This window comes from Oryctolagus cuniculus, chromosome 15, assembly GCF_051225735.1.
Source record: "Oryctolagus cuniculus isolate XC-2025 breed Fujian yellow rabbit chromosome 15, ASM5122573v1, whole genome shotgun sequence".
Taxonomy (NCBI): Eukaryota; Metazoa; Chordata; class Mammalia; order Lagomorpha; family Leporidae; genus Oryctolagus; species Oryctolagus cuniculus.
In genome coordinates, this window is record NC_142881.1 from 70,200,202 (window position 1) to 70,213,962 (window position 13,761).

The following is a 13,761-nucleotide window of genomic DNA, read 5'->3' on the forward strand; positions in this document are numbered from 1 at the left end:
TCCAAACCATCAGTGTCATTTTGAAGCATATTCAAATGATTGCATGACAAACTCCAATCTACAGACAGCTGTCCTGGCTGAAGCTGGAGGAGGAGGCTTAAGCCTCCCACGGGCGAGCTGGGACGTGGAGGAGCATTTGTGTTGCGTTTTCTGGGGGAGGGAAGGGGTCCCTCCCTTGTGTCACTTTCTAGACCTGCTACGAGCCTTGCAGACTGCTCTGAGCGCTTATGGATGTCACTCCAGCACAGTGAGTGTCTGCTGTGCCGATGTTTTACTCAGGGCACGAGAAAGCTGTCCTGACGAAGAGTCTGCCTCGGTTACCTGCATTAGTTTCCCTTCCGTCAATGCAGGGGCAGATCAGCTGGTGGCCGGGGCTGCTGAGGCAGTTTGCACTCTGAACATACAGGAAACCTAGGGTACTTAGTGAGGGAGTGAGAGAGCGAGAGAGCAAGCTGGTTTACTCTTGGCCAGCGATGGTCAGGGCTGGACCAGGCTGAAACCAGGAGCCAGGAACTCAATCGAGGCCTCTCACCTGAATGGCAGGGACCCAATTTCTTGAGCCATCCCCTGCTGCCTCCCAGGGTGTGCATTAGAGGAAGCTGGAATCGGGAACAGAACCCAGCCCCTCTGGTATGGGACACAGGCATCTGAGCAGCTAGGCCAGACACCTGCCCTAAACATTCATCTTAATCCACTGAACGAGTTACAGTGAGTTACAATGTAGTAAAACACTTCAAAAACCACAGGATTGCGCCACGGCTCACTAGGCTAATCCTCTGCCTGCGGCGCCAACACACCGGGTTCTAGTCCCGCTTGGGGCGCCGGGTTCTGTCTCAGTTGCTCCTCTTCCAGGCCAGCTCTCTGCTGTGGCCCGGGAGTGCAGTGGAGGATGGCCCAAGTGCTTGGGCCCTGCACCCGCATGGGAGACCGGGAGGAAGCGCCTGGTTCCTGGCTTCGGATTGGCGCAGCGTGCTGGCTGTAGCAGCCATTTGGAGGCTGAACTAGCAGAGGGAAGACCTTTCTCTCTGTCTCTCTTCTTCTCTAACTCTGCCTGTCAAAACAAACAAACAAACAAAACAAAACAAACAAAAAACACTGCAGGATGCTGCCTGTGTGTGTGTGTGTGTGTGTGTATGGATTTTGGTGGATCTGTATATATATACATATACATACATATAGATATTCACCAAAGTGTCTTTGAGTAGTTTACTCCTCACTATACCCATTTTTGTAAGAAATACCACAATCCTCACCATAGGCCACTGCATCATCCTCTTTCACCCAAAACAAAAGCAGAATCCTGATTTTGGTCCCTGGGGACCTGGATGGTGCTGGACCCTGACAGCTTCCCCAGTGGAACCTGAGACACTCATGGGAATGGCTACACTAGTTAAAAGATCTAGGATCTCAGGATTTAAGATCCCTCTGATAGCAAAATAGGAGCTCAATTAAAGCTGTACCTTCAAAAAAGGTCTCAAGAAACACACAATCCATTTTACTTCACTTAATATGTAAGGAGCATGTACAAATCAATAAGAAAAAATCCCAATGCACAAAAGAAGAAAACTAAGACAATTAGTGAGAATTAATAGAAATGACCAGTATGCCTTTAATTAAAAAAAAAACATTTTAACACCAGAGTCAGCACTGTGGTGTAGCAGGTAAAGTTGCTGCCTGCAGGGCTGGCATCCCGTATAGGCACCGGTTCGAGTCCTGACTGCTCCACTTACCATCCAGCTCTCTGCGGTGGCCTGGGAAAGCAGCAGAAGATGGCCCAAATTCTTGGGCCCCTGCACCTGTATGGGAGACCTGGAGGAAGCTCCTGGTTCCTAGCTTCAGATCGGCACAGCTCCAGCCATTGCAGCCAATTGGGGAGTGAACCAGCAGATGGAAGACCTCTCTCTCGCTCTCTCTCTCTCTCATTCTCTCTGCCTCTCCTTCTCTCTCTGTGCAACTCTTTCAAATAAATAAATAAATAAATAAATAAGTAAATAAATAAAGCTTAAAAAAGTTCAATTCCAGTAACAATCAAAGAGATACAAATAAAAATAATAAAGACTCTAAAGTATTCTCACAAAAAACTCCAGGAGCTGGCACTGTGGTGCAGAGGGTTAAGCAGTCACTTACAATGCTAGCATCCCAAACCAGAGGGCCACTATGAGTTGTAGCTACTCCACTTTTCTTCTTCTTCTTCTCTTCCCCTTCTTCTTCTTTTTGTTTTTTTTTTTTTTTTGCAATTTATTTAGTTTATTTTTTATTTTATTTTTATTATTATTTTTTTGACAGGCAGAGTGGACAGTGAGAGAGAAGACAGAGAGAAAGGTCTTCTTTTTTTCCGTTGGTTCACCCCCCAATGGCCGCTGCAGCTGGCGCACCGCGCTGATCCAAAGGCAGGAGCCAGGTGCTTCTCCTGGTCTCCCATGTGGGCGCAGGGCCCAAGCACTTGGGCCATCCTCCACTGCACTCCCTGGCCACAGCAGAGAGCTGGCCTGGAAGAGGGGCAACCAGGACAGAATCCTGCACCCCAACTGGGACTAGAACCCTGTGTGCCAGCGCCGTAGGTGGAGGATTAGCCTAGTGAGCCGCGGTGCCGGCCTCTTCTTCTAAGAATTATTTTATTTGAAAGAGTTACAGAGAGAGGTCTTCCATTCCACCGGTTCACTCCCCAAATGACCACAACAGCCAGGGCTGAACTGATCCAAAGCCAGGAGCTTCTTCTGAGTCTCCCATGTGGGTGCAGGGGCCCAAGGACTTGGGCCATCTTCTACTGCTTTTCCAGGTCATAGCAGACAGCTGGATTGGAAGTGGAGCATCTGGGATTTGAACCAGCACCCATATGGGATGCTGGTGCCACAGGCTGGGGCTTTAACCTGCTGCGCCACAGTGCTGGCCCCTAGCTGCTCCACTTCTAATATAGCTACCTGTTTATACACCTGAGAAGGCAGTGAAGAACCTGCCCGGATCAAGGTGCAGCTATTTTAGACTAGGCCTGACCGGGCCCTGGACCCTAAGCTAAAAGCTCCTAAAAAAGGAGAAATAAACTCTCCTTGTGATAAGCTCCCCTAGCAACAGCCAATCAGCAGATAGCAGGGAAATCTCTAAAGTTCCAGGTGTCTTTTCAGGCAGTTAAGGTGACTGATTATATCCCGAGACCCTGCAGTTTGGCAGGTTCACCCTAGCGGCTCGGACCCTAGACTTTAGCCAATCATTTTAAAAAGCTCAACCCCAAAGCCATCTAACCACCTTTACCAGGTCCATTCCCACCACTGGACGCACTAATCAGCTTAAGAGAGGTTCTTTGAATTTCCCACGGGATGAGATGATTTGCTGAATGGTGCTATAATGTATAGCATGTCTCTGAAAACCCTATATAAACCCCGCAAAGGAAACGGGATGGGTCCTTGTCAGAAGACTGCTGGGACAGTTGGAGGTGTGGACCCTAGCCTGGGCCAGAACAATAAACCTCTTTGCTTTTGCATCACCACATCTCTCGTTGGGTTAACTGAGTCCGATCCGACACCGGTCTAACAGCAGCAAAGGATGGTCCAAGTCCTTCAGCCCTGGCCACCTACGTAGGAGACTGAAGGAGTTCTAGGCTCTTGACTTCAGCCTGGCTCAGCCCCAGCTGCGGTTGTGGCCATTTGGGGAGTGAACTAGCATATGGAAGATCTTTCTGTCCGTTTGTCTGTCTCTCTCTCCTTTTCTGTTGTTCTGCCTTTCAAATGAATGAATGAATGAATGATAAACAAACAAATGAAAACTCTTTTTGGATTAGTTCCAGCTTCTAGATTTAGCTATAAGTTAGAAAATACAAGGGGCAGACTAACACTTAAATGACCACATGGGGTTGCAATTAGCCAAGTCTATGTGGAGAAATTTACAGGACAAACTTAGCTTCTTCAACAAATGGATTTTAAGGAAAAAGGATGGAGTGAGAACTTACTTATTTAAACAGACTTAACAGACATATTACCAAACGCAAACCTTATTTGAACCAAACAAATGAAATGCTAAAATATATAGCACAACCAGAATGCTTTTGAATATTGATTAAGTATTTGATGATACTAAGGAATTATCATCCATTTTTGGAGTGATAATGGTAGTGCAGTTATGTTCATTACAAGAGTACTGATCTTTTAGAAATACACAAAGACATATTTATAGATGAAAATATGTGTGCCTGAATTTCCTTTATAATATCTAAGGGAAATGAGACAGAGTAGAGATTATACAAGTTGGGAGGCCCTTACCTAAATGCTTGGGGTTGGAATTACATTGTGGCCATTTGAGGAATGAACCAGCAGATGGAAGATCTCTCTCCTTGCCTTTCCCTCCCTCTCTCTGCAACTTTGACTTTCAAATAAGTAAATAAATCTTTTTTAAAAATTACAGATTTTTGGAGGATTTCAGATTTTCAGATTAGGAATGCTCAACCTGAATTGTACTTGTTGAAACAGGGTTGGCAGATCCATTATACTGTTCTATTTTTTGTAGTACATTTTTTAAAAAAATTATTTATTTTTTGAGAGGTAGAGATACAGTCAGAGAGAGACAGAGAGAAAGTTCTTCCATCCACTGGTTCACTCCCTAAATGGCCACAATGGCTGGAGCCGAGACCATTCAAAGCCAGGAGCCAGGAGCTTCCTCCGGGTCTCCCATGCAGGTGCAGGGGCCCAAGCACTTGGGCCATCTTCTACTACTTTCTCAGGTGCATTAGCAGAGTGCTGGATTAGAAGAGATGCAGCCAGGACAAGAATAGGCTCCATATGGGACGCAGGCACCGCAGGCAGAAGATTACCTTACTACACGGTAGCATCAGTATATTGTGCAGTATATTTTTGAATCAAAAATTTTTTTGTAGGGGCCAGTGTTGTGGTGCAGTAGGTTAATCCTCTGCCTGCATCCCTATGGGCGCCGGTTCTAGTCCCGCCTGCTCCTCTTCTGATCCAGCTCAATGCTATGGCCTGGGAAAGCAGTAGAAGATGACCCAAGCGCTTGGGCCCCTGCACCCATGTGGGAGACTGGGAGGAAGCACCTGGCTCCTGGCTTCAGATCAGCACAGCTCCGGCTGTTGCGGACATCTGGGGTGTGAACCAACGGAAGGAAGACCTTTCTCTCGGTCTCTCCCTCTCACTGTCTATAACTCTACCTTTCAATAAATAAATAAATAAATAAATAAAATCTTTTAGAAAATTTTATAAACAAAAGTTAAGAAAAAAAATGGATATTATCTTCAACCTGAAGGTTATACACAAAATGTGTGAATAGAGGAGTGAGCGGTGTGGTCCAGTGGTTAAGCCACTGCCTCCTGTATGGAAGTGCCAGTTTGAGTACTGGTTACTCCACTTCTGGTCCAGCTCCCTGCTGATGCTCTTGGGAAGCAACAGATGAGGGTTCAAGCACTTTATTCCTGCTACCTATGTGGGAGACCTGGATGGAATTCCAAGTTTATAGCTTCAACCCAGCGCAGTCCGGATTCTTGCAGGCCTGGGGAGTGAACCAGCTGATGGAAGATTCTTTCTCTCTCTCTCTCTCTGTCTCTCTCTCTCTCTCCTCCCCTCTCTCTATGTTGCTCTGCCTTTCTAGTAAATAAATCTTTAAAAAGTGAACTTATATTCATGCATGCATTTATACTTTCCTCTTTATTTTTTCTTAATCTGTAGCTTCTAAACATACATAATCAGAAGAAAAAACTTAATATTTTAAAGGAAATTCACATTAAAGTGTATATACCAATTGCGGCTACAGGGGCCACAGAAAGTCAGCCAGTCACAGGCTCTGCTGGGTGCCCTCAGCTCTGGGAGTGTGAGGCCGGGCAGAGAGGAGCTGGGCCAAGGATTTGTACCGAGGGCCTGGGCAGGCACTCGTTGGCAGCCTTGTGATGAAACGGCTGATTCTCCTGAACAGGTGCAGAAACGGAGGCTCAGAGAGAGCACTGGGGTTGTCCAAGAGAGCCAGCGTCCTGTGTGTGGATGCCTGCTCTTGGCCGGGCACATCCCGGGGTCAGCAGCAGGTGTGTGTCACTCCTCCTTGATGAGCCCTGCCTAGGGCCCAGGGCCTTTCCTGGAGTGCCCGCCTACACAGGTCATGGGGCCCCAACAGGGCCCCGGGAGGCTTCTGTCCCAACACAGGGCCCAGCGAGGGCCTGGGTGCTTGGTGAGGGCTCTGAGCCTTCCCTCCCCTGGGCACTCGGATGAGCCACGAGCACTCTCTGGCTTGCACCCTGCACAGTGCTGTGGAATGTGCAGTTCTGGGGTGACCTCTCTGTCACTGTCATCCTGTCTGTGCCCCACCTGTGCAGGGGCAGCCTGAAGACCACTGGCATGAGAAGGGGAATTAAGCGGACAATGCAAAGCTTGGAACTCAGCCAGGGGCGCGTGCACACGGGGATGGGGGGTGCTCGCCCCCTGTTCCTCCACTCAAAGCAACACAGCCTTCAGGAAAGCTCTCCGGCAAGCTGGATCCTGGGGCTGCGTTATGGATTAAATGCTGTCTGTGACGCCAGCACCCCATATCAGGACGCCGGGTTGAATCCTGGCTGCTCCACTTCCAAACAAGCTCCCTGCTAGCCTGGGAAAGCAGTGGACCATTGGTCCAAGTGTTTGGGTCCCTGCCACCCACATGGGAGACCCCGATGGAGTTCCTGGCTCCTGATCGGCCTGGCCCAGCTCTGCCTGTTGCAGGCAACTGGGTAGTGAACCAGTGGATGGAAGATCTCCTTCTTTTTTCAAATAAATAAATACATCTTTTAAAGAAACAAACCTGGAATCTGACTCTGTCCCCACGCGGCAGGGGCCGCCTGCCTGGCTCCAGGATGGCCGGATGGCCGTGTGGGGCCCTGCCTGGGTCACTGGCCTTGGAGCTCAGCTTCCAGTGCATCGCCCTGGAAAGCCAGGCCTGCTCCCAGCTGGCCTCAGGGCTGCCCCACCCTACAAACTTGACCTTTTACCCCTTCCTGTCTCCTTTCACCAGCAGTTCGGCACCCCCCCACCCCCCCAGCTTTTCTCAACTTTCTCAATAGGTTTTTCTGAAAACATCGGTCTCCGTCTCTCTCCATTTCAATCCTTGTTTCTTGCTCTGTTGCTCTCAACTGCTTTTGCTTTCTGCCCTAACTGGTATCTGTGTTTCTCCAAAACCTCTTTCTAATCCCTTATTTCCCCTCTCCCCTGTCTCTCTCTGTGCCTCTGTTCCCCGCCGGTTCTGTCACTCCCTCCTTCCCTCCCTCCCTGCCTGGCATCTCTCTCACTCGCTCATCCCCACCTTGCCCTCGGCGGGCCTCCCGGGCTCCCAGTCCCCTGCCCGCATCGCGGGCCCGCGGCCCCTACTCACCGGCCAGAGCGCCCGCGGCGCGGAGCAGGGCGAGCCCGGCCAGCGCGCACAGCAGGGGCCGCATGATGCCGGCGGGACCCAGCGCTGTGCGCGTCTGCCAGCGACAGCCCTCCGCGGGATCGCGCCGGGCCAGCCCGGGAGGAAATGCTCCCAGCCCGAGCCAAAATTCCTGGGCGGCTCCGGGCTTTCTGGCTCCAGTGAACCCGCCCCCTCCCGAGTCCCTCCGCACCCCGGGAGCAGCGCGGAGCCCAGAGACCCCCGCGGGCGGAGGGGCAGTCGTGCGGGACTGGGAGCGTTCCCAGGCAGCGGCTGCACTGCCGGGGACCCGGGCGCGGGGTGCAGGGCGCAAGGGGAGGCTGGGCGGCAGCTCCGGGGTTCAGGCAGTCGCTGTGAGCTCCTTGCACAGACGGGTAAACTGAGTCCCGCTGTCACCCACAGCTGTGGCACAGGCGCCAAAGCCCTCCCCCCCCCAACCACCAGGTGCGAAGAAGCTTTTCTCCATGAGGAACAAGAAAGGGCTCCGATGGCCTCAGACAGCGTCTGTGGGATCGCAGGCTTGCTGTTGGGTCTTCTGTAGGAAGTCCTTCTTCCGGGAAAGAAGGGACAGTGATGTGAAAAGATGCTTTTCCAAAAAAACGTTAAATCAGGACTCACACAGATATAAAATGAGCAGGAGCTAAAGATTTTATCGAACTCATTAATAAGGGATGCACCCTAGAAAGTCACTATCAGTCCAAAAAACAGACACAGATCTGTAATATTTTTCTTTATTTTTATTTTTTTTTTGACAGGCAGAGTGGACAGTGAGAGAGAGAGACAGAGAGAAAGTGAAAAGTTAAAATTGTATATGTGCGGGTGTAAAAAGTTAAGCTTAAGCTTACAGGTTATAACATTCCTGGTACAGCTGTAAAAATAAGACAGAGTGAAGTAGCACCTTGACAGTAGGGACTCCATTTTGGAGCACTTGAGACTCCATTCTGAGAAAGCACCCCCCCACCGTGAGACTCTGGTCTGAAACTATGATCTCAAATAGTCGGACAATAGCAGTGCACTACATCACCCTTGGCAGAGCACAAAAACCCCCTAGCATGATTGCTCAAGTGGCACCTGGGTTACCTGAGCTAATAATAAAGATGTGATTTGTCTGTGTCTTACATTAATGTCAAGTCCTAATTGCTAATTGTAATATTGTAACTGGTATTGTCAAGATTATGATGAATATTAATTTCACTTAGGTTTTAGGTTATGTTGACCCCAGTAACCATATACTCTCTTTTGATTTTATGTACTCTCTTTTGATTTTAGCAACTATGTATAGCAACCATGCATAGCAACCATGTATTCCCCCCTGCCCGGTTTTGCGGTTTTTGCCTTTATAAACCCTAACCTTTGGTTATTCGGGGCTGCTCTGCTCATGTATGATCGGACAGCCCCAGCATGCTGGATAATCAATAAATCTTTAACCCTTTGCTGGTTGCATGAGAGAAAGGTCTCTTGGAGTCTTTCATTGGGAGGTGGGCTTTTTCGGACTCTAACAAAAGATCTTCCTTTTTTTTTTTCCCCCGTTGGTTCACCCCCCAATGGCCACGCTGATCGGAAGCCAGGAGCCAGGTGCTTCTGGTCTCCCATGGGGTGCAGGGCCCAAGCACTTGGGCCATCCTCCACTGCCTTCTCAGGCCACAGCAGAGAGCTGAACTGGAAGAGGAGCAACCGGGACAGAACCCGGCGCCCCAACCAGGACTAGAACCCAGGGTGCCAGCACTGCAGGTGGAGGATTAGCCTATTGAGCCTTGGTGCCAGCCTGAAATATTTTTCATCAAAGTTTTTGTTTAGTTATTTGAAAGGCAGAGCGTGGGAGAGAGATATCTTCCCTCCCTATATGGCCTCACCTGCTGCCCTGTACCTTATCTGATACAGACTGTGATATTGTGCAAATAGAGGCAGGAAGGCCTGGAGTCACCTGAACCTGTACACGTGGCAGGACTGGCCTATCTAGAGACAAAAGAACTATTTTGCATTGCTATCAGTTGTGGACAGTTTACAGCTCTGCAAAAGCAAAAGGCCCCAATACAATCAAAATCAGAGTGTTCAGCAGAAGCTTAAGCCTTGCATTAGATAGGTAAACTCACATCTGCCTTTAGGGCATTCACAAAGCAGTCAGGCTTATAATCTTAACAGACCGCACCTAGGGTAGGAGTATGCATGTCTGGCCTCTCTGATCTGCCCTGGAGACCCTCACAGGCCCCTTTCTACAGATCAGCTGTGCAGTCTGATTTGAAGCCCTGAGATAACAATACAAAGCACACACACACCTTGGAACTCTGTTACCTTCTTCCTCTGGAAGCAGACTGGGTGGGTTTCTTAATTCTAAGAACTGGATGGGATTTTAAGGCAGCTTCAAAGCATCCTGCAGTGGTTTAGAAGAGAACAAGTGGAAATTCCCCACCCCCTTTACAGAACAACAAATGCATTAGAAAAGGTTGAGTTTTGGGGAAAACAAAAGGCCCAGCCCTAATGTATCTGTTGTTGTTTTGTGGCTCCAAATGGAGCACTTTCATCTCATGTCTTGGGGCTGCCCTGAGGATCCAGCCTCCCTCTCCACCTTCTCCTGGGCTGTGGCCATGGCTGTGGCCGTGGCTGTGGCTGTGGCCGTGGCCGTGGCTGTGGCTGTGTGGCTGCCACATGAACCGTAACTCGCACTTCCTCCTCCACAGCAAAATAAGAAATTCTGAGTCAGTGAAGGAGACTTGGATCTACCTGGGAATTATGATGCCCAGATGAGCTGGTTTAGAAGAAGAAACGGTTTATTCCAGGAATGCCAAGAATGTGGTAGGACACTCCTGGGTAGTTTAGCCAGGTGGAAAGTTGTCAAAGAACAGCCAAACCCACAAGGATTCTTACAACGCACACAGCCAGTGGGCTTCAGAATATTTTGAATTTAATGTTATAAAACTGTATACAATGCTTCCTTGTGGTGGAGCACGGAGTGAGTATATGGAGTATAGCATGAAAACTGCCACTCACTACACTCCCCATGCTGAAGGGTCCCGTTCAGGCCTCTTGGTTTAGCGGGCTTTTCCTTACCCATCTTGTGTTGCCCATCTGTATAATGCAGATTAAGACATAAACATGTAGACATTGGAATGCAACATGAGATTTTTATTTAAAATTTTTATTTTATTTATTTGAGTAGCAGAGTTACAGAGAGAGAGGGGGACACACACACATAGATATCTTCCATCTGCTGGTTCACTCCCCCAATGGCCTCAATGGCTGGGGGACTAAGCCAGGGATCAGGAGCTTCTTCCTGGCCTCCCATGGGGGTGCAGGGGCCCAAGCACTTGGGCCATCCCCCTCTCCCTTCCCAGGCAGGTCAGCAGGGAGCTGAATAGGAAATGGAGCAGCCGGGTCTCAAACCAGCGCCTGCATGGGATGCCGGCACTGCAGATGGCGGCTTTAAACTTCTACACCGCAGTGCTGGCTCCGACACGAGATAATTTTAATATTTTTTATGTTCATGTTTATCTCTGCTGTAGCATCAAATACTGAAGATCCTTGAACGTGAGTACAAATCCTATAAAGAGTTGCAAATTATCTGGAGCATGTTAGCCTGCTGCCCAGGGTGCTCCTATCTCCCTGAGAGCACCAGTTTGAGTCCTGGCTACTGCATTTCCAATCCAGATTCCTGCTAGTGCATCCTGGGAGGCAGCAGAAGATAGCTCAAGTGCTTGGGCTCTGGCAGCTTTGGGGAGGCCTGGATGGTGCTCCAGGTTCTCGGTGTCAGCCTTGATTAGCTCAGGCTGTGGCAGGTAATTGGAGAGTGAACAGGCAGATGGGAGCTCTCTCTCCCTGCCTGTCACTTTACCTTCCAAATATATGAAAACAAACATTTAAGAATAGGAAGAGTTGCAAAATATCCCATGAGTAGATGCATCACTATTTACATCATTATTTTTATTTTCATGATGAACACATAGGGTATTTCCTTTTTCTCCCCAAAATAAAATGTGCCTCAAAGAATATCTTTTTTGCATATATCTTTATGCACTATTAGATATTCATATATTTCTGAAAGGCTAGATTCTTGGAAGAAGAATCATTGAGTCAGAGGGTCTTTGATATTTTGCTGAATATATCACAAACTGTCCCCCAAACACTGGAGTGGCAGGGCACAGAGAACTGAGCTCCAGGTGCACCCCGCTCCATGGGAACCTGTACTGGAACCGCACTGCAGGAGTGCCATTCACAGACAATACTTTTGGCGCGGAAGAGCCTGGAGGTGGAAGAGCTGTGGCCCTGTGCATTCTGCAGTGCCAGATATTTACATTTTGAGATTTTGATGATTTTACCTTGTTTTTATTTATTTGCTATTTAGAGTGAGGATTGAGCTTTATTTGCCTATTCAAATGTTCTTTTTCCCCCACTTCTCCCCTTTACATACTTTGATTATTAATCTACTGCCTGTTGTTCCAAGCATCTTTGAAAAGCTCATGGATATTATGCATATTATGAAAAAAACTGCATGGATTTCAAAATTTGTTTTGCCAAACAAATTTATTTTGTAATTCCATTTTTCCACAAACTTTTTTAAGTCCTCTCCTATATGTTGGCAATGTTTTCTTTCTGCCTCCCATTGTCGTGAACTTTGTGGTCTCTTTCATCATAGAGAAGTTTTAGATATCATGTGGCGAAATCTCTGTGTTTTCTTTTATGGCTTATGTAAGTTTATCACAACTTACTTATGATTCTTCACATCAAGACTATAAAAATATTTTCCAATATTTTCTCCAAATAGTTTTAAGGTTTCTTAAAGACAAAATCTCTAACCCATCTAGAATTTCTATGTGGTTGGGAGGAAAGATTCAAACATAAAAATTTTTTTTCCCAAATGGACATTCAAATATCCTAATACGCTTTATTGCATCCTGTCTCATTTAGCCACTAATTTGAACATGACATAAATTATTGGCTGGCTATTTAGTGAGGACTGGAAAAAAAGTCATCACATCTGTGCTAAGGTCAAAGAAACAAAAATCAACATAGCCTTATATTTTCAATTAATCCTGAAAGTGTTATCTGATGAGCAGATACCCCGACAGTAAAACAACAAATTCAAAGATGTAGAAGTAGGGGCTGGCGCTGTGGCCTAGTGGGTAAAGCCTCTGTCTGCAGTGCTGGCATCCCATATGGGCGCCAGTTTGAGTCCTGGCTGCTCCACTTTTGATCCAGCTCTCTGCTATGGCCTGGGAAAGCAGCAGAAGATGGTCCAAGTCCTTGGGCCCTGCATCCACATGGAAGACCCAGAAGAAACTCCTGGCTCCTGGCTTTGGATTGGCACAGCTCCAGCCATTGTGGTCATCTGGGGAGTGAACCAGCGGATGGAAGACCTCTCTCCCTCTCTCTCTCTGCCTCTGCCTCTCTGTAATTCTGCCTTTCAAATAAATAAATAAATCTTTAAAAAATAGAAATAAAGGGACATTTTCTTACTAAGATAATTAATGTTACCTTTTTAAAAAATATGTATATATTTATCCATCTGAAAGGCAGAATGAGAGAGACAGAGAGAGCTTCCAGCTGCTGGTTCACTCCCCAGATGGCCTCAATGACTGGGGCTGGGCCAGGCGAACGTCAGGAGCCAGGAGCGTTATCTGAGCCAGCAGATGCAAGAGCTCTCTCTCTATCTCTCCCTCTCTGTAGCTCTGACTCTTACATATATAAACAAATAAATCTTAAAAAGAGAGAGAGATAGCTATTTGGAAATCAACTTATTTCCTTGTCCAATGGAAACCAGCCCAAACATGTAGAAGAAAACTGAGCAAGAAGATAACAGGGATCCAGTTCACTATGTCCTAGGAAACAGGGGCTGGCCACCCCTCTGGGGATGGAGATGGAGCCCACTTGGACCAGTCTCGCTGGCTGGGAGGGTCTGGGCTGCACAAAGCCTCTTTCTCTTCTCCTTCTGGCACCAGCCAGTATTTCCAGAGCCACCAGCAGAAAGATCCAGGCCCGGTGGCCAAGGCCCACTGCCTCTCTCACAGACGGAGAGGGCTGCTAGCACACGGTGCACGGATCATGGCAAGAGAAAGGAAACGGGAAACGAACAGTGAAATTAATAGGGGCACTGGAACCAGCAGCAGGAATCAGGGAAATATGCCAACCATATGTTGGGCTTCAAAGCATGTTGGTGGCCAGCTGGGGCTAATTATAAAAGAGCTTCATTATTTACTTTTATTCTGTGATTTGCTAAACTTATCTCTGAATAACTGAACTTATCTCTGAACCAGGCATTCTTCAAAGGTTGTATATGCAATATCTTTATTAGTCTTTGCAGTACTAATTACATTTAAGTTTCTTCATGTGCATCTTTCAGATAAGATTTGTTAAATATATTTCATCCAGGGTTACAGGTGGATCTGGTTCCAGGATCTT